The sequence below is a fragment of the Mus musculus genome, chromosome 10 (assembly GCF_000001635.26).
Source record: "Mus musculus strain C57BL/6J chromosome 10, GRCm38.p6 C57BL/6J".
In the NCBI taxonomy this organism is placed as follows: domain Eukaryota; kingdom Metazoa; phylum Chordata; class Mammalia; order Rodentia; family Muridae; genus Mus; species Mus musculus.
Window position 1 is genome coordinate 117,558,710 of NC_000076.6, and position 10,765 is coordinate 117,569,474.

The 10,765-nt window shown below is 46.0% G+C and overlaps 1 long non-coding RNA gene across 2 annotated transcripts; it reads left to right on the forward strand.

Moving 5' to 3' along the window:
* The first annotated feature begins 423 nt into the window (after window positions 1-423).
* Gm32235 lies at window positions 424-1,519 on the forward strand. Of its 2 annotated transcripts, XR_380827.2 has the most exons (4): window positions 424-555; window positions 652-724; window positions 950-1,048; window positions 1,231-1,519. It is a non-coding gene; the product is annotated as a predicted gene, 32235 (long non-coding RNA). The 2 variants fall into 2 exon arrangements; XR_380826.2 differs by having other exon boundaries at window positions 950-1,519.
* Window positions 1,520-10,765: the final 9,246 nt, after the last annotated feature.

The window sequence follows — 10,765 nt, forward strand, 5'->3', positions numbered from 1 at the left end:
AACGGGCAGAGGACAAGATGCTGTGGACCAGAAAGAATTCAGAATCCGTTTGTTTGTTTGTTTTTTGTTTTTCGAGACAGGGTTTCTCTGTATAGCCCTGGCTGTCCTGGAACTCACTCTGTAGACCAGGCTGGCCTCGAACTCAGAAATCCACCTGCCTCTGCCTCCCGAGTGCTGGGATTAAAGGCATGCGCCACCACGCAGAATCCTTAGCTAATCCTCTCTGACCCTGAGAGTGTGACTCGACTCAGAGACAGCTAGCTCCTGCTTCTCCCAACCCATGATTAAACTCTTTAAAAGAAAATAAAGTTACTTGATTAGAATGCTTGCTTCATTGGTACGAAGCCGTGTGGGTAGCAGAGACCTCGTCACAAAAACAAAACTCTGGAACGACGTCCGTTACGGGAGCACGTGCGCCTTTCTGGCTCTTCCTTTCCCTCCACCATTCGTTTCTCTGTTTTTAAGGCTTTTGCTCTTTCGTTCTTCACGGGAGCACATGGGTCCCACTGAGAAAGAAACTATTCTGTCTCCTGGTCACCGCTCCCATAAATAAAGGTATGTTTTCAGTCTTACTCCATGTAAGGAAAGTTGGGAGAGGGACCTGAAGAAAGTAATTTAGAATAGCCCAAAGTAAACACTCATCCCACAAAGCTCCCAGAGATGGGTCCCGAAGAGATCGGCACAACTGAAGCACAGAAAGAGGCTTCCACCGATGGAGTAAAAGGTAGGCACGAGGTCTGTGCTGACTGCAGAGAGGAGCGGTTGGCAGAGGTGAGTAGGGGCTCACCCTTGGATGCCCACACCCTCTGGGCTATGTCACCCGGGCCACCGCCCTTGGTAGGTGAAGCACAGCTGGTGTAATCATGTGTGCCAAGCCAAACTAATGACAAGTCGCATCAGACATCTGAGAAATAATTAACTGCTCGCTCTTCTTTTTTTTTTTTTTCAGCCCACAATTAAACAAGTGCAGGTGTAATTATTCGTGAATGCAATTTTTTCCGGCAACAAATACTTGTGGCTAAAGAACTGCCTGCATTGTGAAAGGGAGGTAGGTGTAATTGGACCCCCTTTAATAAGTCGGTGCTTAAGATAGAAGTCGGCGTATAATTTGATTAGTGGAAAAACACCCATGACTTCTTTATTGCAATTTTATATCTTAACAACTGCTTTCCCTAGCCCATTTGTGGTCCTTACTGAAGCCGCGTCAGCATAGTTATTCTCTTAATTAAGCCCTGAGCAATGCCAAATCACAGAGGAGACAGCTAGGAGTCCTGCTCAGGTCTTGTGAGTACCTTACAGACAGCACGGAAGAGTTACAGATAAAAGGCACAGACTCGGAAGGATGCAAATGACTGCGTTCTGCTTGAAATATGAAGAGCTAGCCAGACCGGAACGGAGCCCTGCACCTGGCCTCAGAAGACACAGCTGGTCTCTCCTGGTTGATACTGTTGCATCGTCCTCTGCCTTCCGTCATCCTTTAAATATGCCCTCACTTTGACCCAGAGTGGCTGTGTCTTTCTGTTTGTATGTCTGCCTTGTCTGTCTTGTGAGCTGCCAGAGGAAAACACTTAAGACTTTTTGGATCATTTCTTTTCCTTGGCGAATTCGCATCTCTGCTGATAAAAAAGAAAAAGAAGAAGATGAAGAAAAAAAAAGCACTAAAATTAGTTTCAGTCAAGCAAAACAAAGTAACCAGCCAACAGAAGGACCCCTGAAAGGATCTGATTTCCTTTCTTTTGTGTCAGGGTCTCATCCTTTGGTGAGCTGGCCTCCTCCTCACTGCAGAGGAATGGTCTCCAGGTGAAAGGCTATATAAGCTGATAGTTCTTTCATTGGATTGCCTAGGCTTGAGTCTAGCTCCCTTGCTTATGTAGAATAAATGATGTGTGTGTGTGTGTGTGTGTGTGTGTGTGTGTGTGTGTGTACAGATCTACAGGTGTACATATTTGAGCATGCATTTAGAACAGTGACATTTTTTATTATTTTATTCTTTATTTATTTATTTACACTCCAGATTTTATTCCCCTCCCTGCCCACCCTCCGACTGCTCCACATCCCATACCTCCTCCCCGAGCCCCTGTCTCCACGAGGCTGTCCCCACCTCCCACTCTACCGGACCTCTAAACTCCGTGGGGCCTCCAGTGTCTTGAGGGTTAAATGCATTATCTCTGACTGAACCCAGACCTGGCAGCCTTCCACTGTATATGTGTTAGGGGTCTCATATCAGCTGATGTATACTGCCTGATTGGTGGTCCAGTGTTTGAGAGATCTCGAGGGACCAAGTTAATTGAGACTGCTGGTCCTCCTACAGGGTCGCCCTTCTCAGCTTCTTCCAGCTTTCACCTAATTCAACTACAGGGTCAGCAGCTTCTGTCCATTGATTAGGTATAAATATCTGCATCTGACTCTTTCAGCTGCTTGTTAGGTCTTCTGGAGTGTGGTCATGACAGGTCCCTTTTTGTGTGTGCTCCAAAGCCTCAGTAATAGTGTCAGGTCTTGGGGCCTCCCCTTGAGCTGGATCCGACTTTGAGCCTGTCGCTGGACCTCCTTTTCCTCTGGCTCTTCTCCATTTCTGTCCCTGCAGTTCTTTCAGAAAGGAACAATTATGGGTCAGAGTTTTTGACTGTGGGATAGCAACCCCATCCCTCACTTGATGCCCTGTCTTTCTGCTGGTGGTGGACTCTACACGTTCCCTCTCCCCACTGTAGGGCATTTCATCTAAGAGACAACTTACTTGAGTGTTTTCCTCAGGAGCTGTCTAGCTTCATGTTTCAACCCTCAGTGGATTTTTCATCTGGGCATTGAACTCGGGTTCTCAGGCTTGCAACACAAGCATGTTATTGACTATGCTGTCTCCACAGCCCTACTCTTTGGGGCTTTGTTTTCTAGCCCATAAAACAAAGACAGCAGCAATACCTACCCATTCTATAAGACTGTCATAAATAATAAGCAATGTAAGGAATTCACAACATGCCTGGCGTATAAAATGAGCTCAGGAAAGGCAAGCTTTATTAATGCTGACTGACAGGAGTGACACGGGCAACTGTAGGCATCCATCAGCCTGGCTCAGTGGCCCCTGAGGTGCTTGGTTTTATATGTCAGCTTGCCACGAGCTAGAATCTGCTGTGACATCCTTAGTGAGGGATTCCTTACCTAGGTTGGGGTTGGCTTGTAGGAGTATCTGTGGCTGAGTGTCTGTGTTGCCTTAAGTGAATGAGGTGGGTTGGAAGACCTACCTCCAATGTGGGCAGCGCCTTTCAGGAGCTGGGCAGCGGCCTTCATAAGAACGAAGAAAGCTATCGGAGAGCAAGTGAGCCAACAACTCTGATACACTCCACTCCACTCCACCCGCTTCTCCTTGCTCTTGACTGTGAATGTCATGTGACCAGCTAGCTGCTTGAGTTCTCACCGTGACCCCCAACCTGTCAATAATTGGGCCGTGGCCCATTGGGAACAAGCAAAAGAAACGTATTCTAAGTAGTATCATTTTGGTTTAGACTCCATTTAATCATAGGGAAAAATTAAATTCAAGGTCCCAGCCCCTAGGGGAACCAGGGACTTCCCTCTAACTGAACAGCCTCTGTTGTAAACAGTTGTCTGGGTCCAGACGTCTCAGGGACAGCTTGTAAGGAGACAGTTGTCCAGCCATCTCAAGGATGACTTCACATTGCTGGCAGGTCAAACAAGTTCATGTTCCCAGGCCTAGGGATGAACGCCTATCCCACTTCTCCAAATGTTTTCTTAGCTGTCTGTTTACTGGTAAAGAATATAGAAATTGCTGTTATCTAAACCAAGGTGCATTAAGTTGTAAAAATATATAACCAATTGCCTCCTATGCAGTCGAGCAGCTCCTTTGTCCCCTTATCACTATGATCTCCAGACCTAATTGTCTAGGACAAGGAATTAAGGACCTTGAAGCCAGGTGCCGATGGATACTGCCCAGTCTCCAATGGATACTCCCTTGCTTGACCCTTAATGCCCAAAATGTCCAAATGCAATTGGCTAGCACTGCAGCCCACCCCTTGCTCTGGGTTCCCATCCTTACACATGCCCAATCTCCCTTCGGGATGAGGTTCAGAGCCTGACTGGTCACTTCCCTAAGCACTCATAAAATAAAGTTTTCACTTTTAAAAAAAGATTTATTTTATGTATATGAGTACACTATTGCTGTCTTCAGACACACCAGAAGAGGGCATTGGATCCCATTACAGATGGTTGTGAGCCACCATGTGGTTGCTGGGAATTGAACTCTTGAACTCGGGACCTCTGGAAGAGCAGTCAGTGTTCTTCACCACTGAGCCACCCCTCCAGCTCAAAGCTTTCACTTTGTGGCTTCTGTATCTGAAGTGAGTTTTCTTAGCGTCTACCCAGAACCCAGCATAGCCCAGAACAGTAAGGAAACAAAATCTTTCTTCCCTGTGTTGTTGTTGGTCAGGGCTTTTGTTACAGCAACAAAAATGAAACTAGAACCACGGCCCTCAAAAGGCAAGAGAACACATTTACATCCCAGTGAGACATGAACAACTTAGTCTGTGGATTCCTTACGGCTGGTCAGATAGAAGGAGTTTGCCCTGTCTTATCTCAGGTTTCACTGCTGGTCTGGGAGGCAAGAACCAGTCTCAGCCTCCCTTTCCAGGTGAGCAAAATCAGGCTTACCAAACCTGTACTGAGAAAACAAGGATTGGCAAACTTTTTCTGTAAAGATCCACACAAGAAACCGTCATCCACTGCAGGCAAAATGGCATCTGTCGCCGATTGTTCTCAACACTACCACTCTGGAGAGAAAGGAGCCGTAGTAGGCAATACATAAACAAAGACACCATCTCAGAGGAAACGGTTTATGAGCAGTGAGCTCTGACTTCTGGAATCTTTGTCATGTGTCAGAGAACACTGTTCTTTTATTTGTTTTTCTCCAACCACTTAAAAGAAAAAAAAAAAAAAGAAGAAGAAGAAGAACTTTGTTGTTGTTGTTGTTTGTTTATTTGAAACAGTGTTTCATTATGTAGCTCTGTCTGCCCTGGAACTCTCTCTGTAGACCAGGCTGGCCTTGAACTCTGAGATCTGCTTGGCTCTGTGGTCTGAGTGCTGTGATAACAGTGCCTGAGCCCCCAGGCCCAGCTTAACCCTCACCTGTATCTTTCTTTAGGATGTTCTTGTCTGTTCTCTTGCTGTGTTGAGTATTGAACTCTGTACGTTGTGCGTGTTAGTCAAGAGTTCTACCACTGAGGTACAGCCCCCACCCCCACCCCCTGACTAACTTTGCAAAAGCAGGCGGTGCAGTGGGCTCGATGTAGTTCTTGGGTTGCTGGTGGCTGATTCTGGATTGAGCCACTTCCTTAAAACTGTGTGACTAAAAGCATTGCTGCTCCAGGTCTAGGGGCCAAGACTTTAGGGTATGTACCCTTAACCACTACTGTGTGAGCTTCTAATTGTGGGGGGGGGGAAATGAATCGTTGTTGATTTGAGTGAGGACTATAAACATATTTAAGTCTTTGAAGTCAGCAGGAAAGTGCTAACTGCCCTTTCCACGGAATGCAGGCACCTCCCGCTGAGATCTGGCCTGGCTATTCTGATGTCCCAGGAAAACAAACAGCCCAGCAAACAATTCTTGATTGCAGACATACAAATAGGTTCTCTCTGGTGGAGAAAAGGCTTTCCTTCTTGTGGGTGGAAAAGCCATTTTGTATCCATTTGCAAATTCATTTTAATATCCCTGACCAATATTTTGTCCAGTTATAAGCTTGGTTCCCTCGAGCAGTATCCTTCGTCCCTGTTCAATTTTGACTTTGAAGGGTACTGGAGACTTTCCCCTTTTTGGAAGATTTCCCTCCAGCAGTCTCGGGGAGTCTTCCACGAGGCTCTTTGGTGGATTCAGCTGAGGGAGCCCAGCAGGGCTCAACAGCAGACACCTTACAGCCCCCAGCAGGCTTGCCCCAGTGTCTGCTCTCCAGCTCTGTAGGTAGATACGCGGGAAGGGGGTAGGGGTGTCTCCCTCCTGTGCTTCTAACTTGAATGTTCTTCCCATTCGTTCGCTGTTAGGGTTTTATTTTTATTTGTTGATGACATAGTTTTTGCCCGTCAGAGCAGCTGTGGTTGGGAATTTGATTGATGCTCTGATTTCTGTTCATGGGTATTTAGATTACAGAAATCTGTTTTTGAAGGGATTCCTTAGTCTTTTAAAGGCTTGTTTGTGTGTCTACTTGACTATTTCCAGTTATACAGTGGAGAGGGAGGGAGGGGAGGAGAGGGAGAAAGGGAAAGAGGGAGAGAAAAGAAGAGAGAGTGACAGAAAGAGGAAGAGGAGGAGGGAGGGAGAAAGGGAAGGAGAGGAAAGGAGAGGAGAGGAGAGGAGAGGAGAGGAGAGGAGAGGAGAGGAGAGGAGAGGAGAGGAGAGGAGAGGAGAAAGTGAGCACTATGCTGTTGGTTTTGAAGGCAGGGGAAAGGTTCAGAAACCAAGGAATATTAGCAGCCCCAGAAGCTGGAGAGGAAAGACGCATGCTCTAGAGCCCCTGGAATGTGGAACCCCGTCCCCCTTAATTCTGGCCCTTAAGTTCTATTTCAGACTCCTGAACTCTAGAACTATAAAGTGGTAAGTGTGTGCTACTTTAAGTCAGTCTGTGGCACTTTGTCACAGTAGCGACAATAGCCAATTGTCAATAGTCAACAAGTCCTTTCCTCTGGATAGTATTGAAATGGGTTGTTCCTCAGCTAAGGTATGGAAGGAAGGCCAACACCCAGAAGGACTCTCTTTCCATTGGGATTTGCAAGCACTCTGAAAAAGCTAATAATCACAACTAAGAAAAGGAGTCCAAGGATCTGGCCTAAAAGGACCCAGCCTCCAGATACAAGGCACGACCTACATCTGTGGGTGCCACAGGGAAACCTGGTGGAGTTTCTTGGGCCTAGTTTCCCAGCTCTGGACAGTAATTAAAGCCCAACTGGATTCTAGATGAAACTTCTGGCGAAGCAAATGTATCACGGACTTTAATGCACACACAGTGCCTACCCCTGTGTGGTCAGGCCAAACTCCAAGAACTAGGCATATTTTTGTGAACACACATAACCTATCTTTGAGATTACCTTTTATAGTAAATATAGAGGCAAGTATAAGGAAATATTTCAACTGCAAAATAAGCCAGAAAGAGCCAGGGACAGGCTCAGTGGGTAAAAACACTTGCCACACAAGTCTGACAAGCTGTTTGGTCATCAGAAGCCATGTTAGAAGGAGAAAAGCAACTCTCTGATCTCTACATGGGTTACACACATTTGAGATACAGATAGACAGACAGACAGACAGACACACATAAATAAAATATCTTTTAAGAAACTAAAGAACAGCTGGCAATTCTCTTAGCCCAGCGCTGGGGCCATCAGATTCACAGGGACTTTATCTGATTTACAGGGAATACACTGTGTTTCTCTAGGCTTCTATGACTGTAAGTTTTGGAAAAAAATTTAAAGATACAAATAATTTTTCATCCATGGATATGCAAATAAATTCTACCCAATGACAGAAAAATCAAAGTCCAGCTTTGTATCTATTTAAAATTAATTTCAACATTTCTGATCTGCTCTGCATTTTTTTTTTTCATTTTAAGATGTATTTATTTTTGTTTTATGTGTCTGGAATTTTTCATTGAGTATATGTTTATACACCACATGTCTGCAGTACTGGAGGTAGCCAGAAGAGGGCGATAGATGCCCTAGAACTGGAGTTACAGCCCATTGCGAGCTTCCATGAGGGTGCTGAGAACCCTGACCTCTGCCAGAACAGCAGGTGCTATAAACCATTGCTCTATCTCTCCAGCCTGCTGTGTACTCTTCTCAAAATGCTTGTTATCATTCTGATTCATTAGATGAATTAGGAGAACCTTTAATGTTCATAGCGGATCTGAGTGATGGTTGTAATTTTACCTTTTAATTAAAACTTAGGTAATAGCATTCATATTTTCCATAGGCTTTTAAAGGAAATTCTCATTTTGTAGGGTCTATCTTATGATTAAAACCTCTATTTATTAAGGGCATAATTTCACTTATTTTAAAAGGTAAGTATCTCTAATTTCACCTATTTGCCCGACTTTTACTCTAAAAAGCTAAATAAAATAATCCCAAAGACTGGTTTTTTTTCAATGGGGTTATCTAAGTATTGCTCTTCCTAAACAAACCTGGCCTCGGGGTCTACCACTGTTCTCTCACAGCACACTCATAGGCTGCTCCAGACACCAACACTGCATGTTTGGGGAAAGAGTCCCTATGCCATACAGGCAAGCCATGCTGCCAAAGACAGCACTTAGATGCCATTAAATCCATTCAATTCCAAGTCTATGTGCCCGGTGTCACATCCTGTAGGCAAACCTCCAGCCCGGCTCCAGACGCCCATCATAATAAACGCATGCCTAACCCTCTGCTTAGATTTATCTAACTTTCTCCAGAGGCTCCCAGGACTCAGAAAAGCATTTATATTTACTGTTTACTCTAAAGGGTATGACAAGTAATGGGATAGAGAGAGAGGCGTGGGTGTGGTATGCTGGGTGTGGGGTATTCACACCTCCTTTGCCCTCAGACCCTCCAGGAACCTCCACGTGTTCAAGGCCACCTTGACACTCTCCAGACTCTCTTCTCCAGGGGTTTACTGGAGACTTCATTACATAAGCATGATGGAAGTACAGCCAACCATGCAGAAATGAGATGGGCACAAAGGCCTGTTCCGAAGCTACCAGACTGAGTAGGAAACACAGAGAGGCCTGTCTGTCTGGATTCTTCTTGGCTTCACTGTGCCGCCGCCTCCTCCCAGGTATCTCTTCTGCAGTGGATGTTTTATGACCCATTACCAGACAAGATAGTGTCTTTGTGCCAACACCAAGACAGAAAGGAGGAGGAGGATTTTAGTTTCTACAATCCGCCTCAAAGCCCACTAGTCCATCTAACTCTTTCTGCTTGCCCCACCACTTTCAGAAAAGGATGCTTGCTTATTTATTTATTCATTTGCCAGAACTGAGTGGAAAATTAGGAAGTCTCCCACCCACACCCCCTTCGCTCTTCAAACACACTGCGTGCATGCTCACCTTGGCCATGATTGTCTTCGTCTTAGGAGCATTAGACATAGTCATTACTAGGTCAATGATTAAAACAACAAAACAAAAGGCAAAGCTTGGGCTGTTAGCAGCTCACGTCTGTGTCAAGTTCATTCTCATTTTGATCTGTTGCACATTGTTCTGTGTTCCTACTTCTTCAGTTTGGGTTTGTTTGGATGGTTGGACTGTTGGTTGGTTGCCTGGGGACTGGGTCTCACTCTATAGCTCTGGCTGTCCTGGAACTCCATACATACAGCAAAGTGGTCTTGAACTCCCAGAGATCCACCTGCCTCTGTCTCCTGAGTGCCACCTGGCTCATATCTAGGAAGTTCTTAGTTCTTGCCTGACTAGTGTGCCTTAAGGAGAGGTGTGGGCCAGCTGTCCCAGCCCCATCTCAGGTCTGATGGAATCTTTATCTTTCCAGGGTCTACTTCTAGCTGTGGAGCAACTTTAAAAAGGATGTTCCTGCTCCTCACTCTGTTGGCTTCAAATGCACTCCACGGGTTTCAAGATGTTCAGAGCAGCTGCATGCTCGGCCCATGTAGGCTTTTATCTGGCTCATCACACAGTCTACAGCCGTGGCTGGGAAAGTCTCTTGGACCAGTAGCATCCCCATCCCTAGAAACTTCACAGAAACATAAGATCCCCAAGTTCCTCCTCAACCTACCAAGCCTGCTAGATTGGGATTGGAAACTCCGGGGGTGGAGCTCCCACAGTCTCTCAGGTTAATTTTAATGCCCAGTGGAGTTTGAGACCAATGGCTTGTCTCACCTTCATTAGAGGATGGGAGACTTAACTCTGATCCACCATCCAGTTTGAAGCTGGTTGGTATCTTGGCATGTGGTTGCAAAGGTCATCACGTGGTCATCGGTCACTCAGTCGCTTCGGCTTACAGATTCTCCACTTTGTCATTTGATAAGCAGCCCCATGACTAGACAACCCCCCAGTTCCTTTTTCTGGTCTAGGAAGAATCTCACCCCTCTCAGAATGGACAGATGGTGTCCAAACAGTGGAAGAAACGTCTAAGCTAGGTCTTCGGGTCTGCGAAGACCTTGTCCCCAGCTACATACTCCCATCCCTGAATCCCACAAAGTAAGGCTTTCAAAATGACAACCCCCGCCCCTCCAAAGGCCAGGTGCAAGCTGTAGTCCCAGAACTCAGGAGGTAGAGGCAAGGGCATCAGAAGTTCACGGCCAGCATGGACTACATGAGATCTTCATCTCTAAAGAGTTCAGAGCAGCAATACCAACAACAAAAAGACTGCATTCTTTAACCGTTTCTGGGTTTCTCATGGGGTGTAAAGGTGGTTTTGAGTTGCGGGGGGGGGGGGTCAACTACTTCCTTGGGGAGCTTTCTTTAACCCTCATCATGGGACTAGGCTAGACCCTTTCTGTGACATGGGACCTACATTCAGACAAGGTCGACCAAAGAATTTCTTTGTGACCAACATGGGAAAGCAGGGAACCTAGAGTAATGGGTACATTTTAGCCCTTGGCTTTTTGGATGGAGGGTCTTGTTCCTGTGGCTCACTTTAGGAAGAGAAGTTCTGGTCCTTTTGGCTTGTCTCCGAGAAGATCGAGGGTGAAAACAGGATGCCCTTCCTCTGAGAGATCCTTTTCTGAGCTCCAGGGGATGCCTCCTTGGAGAAAAGAAGCCTTGCCTAGCAGAGCGCTCGCTCTTCTACAGAGAGA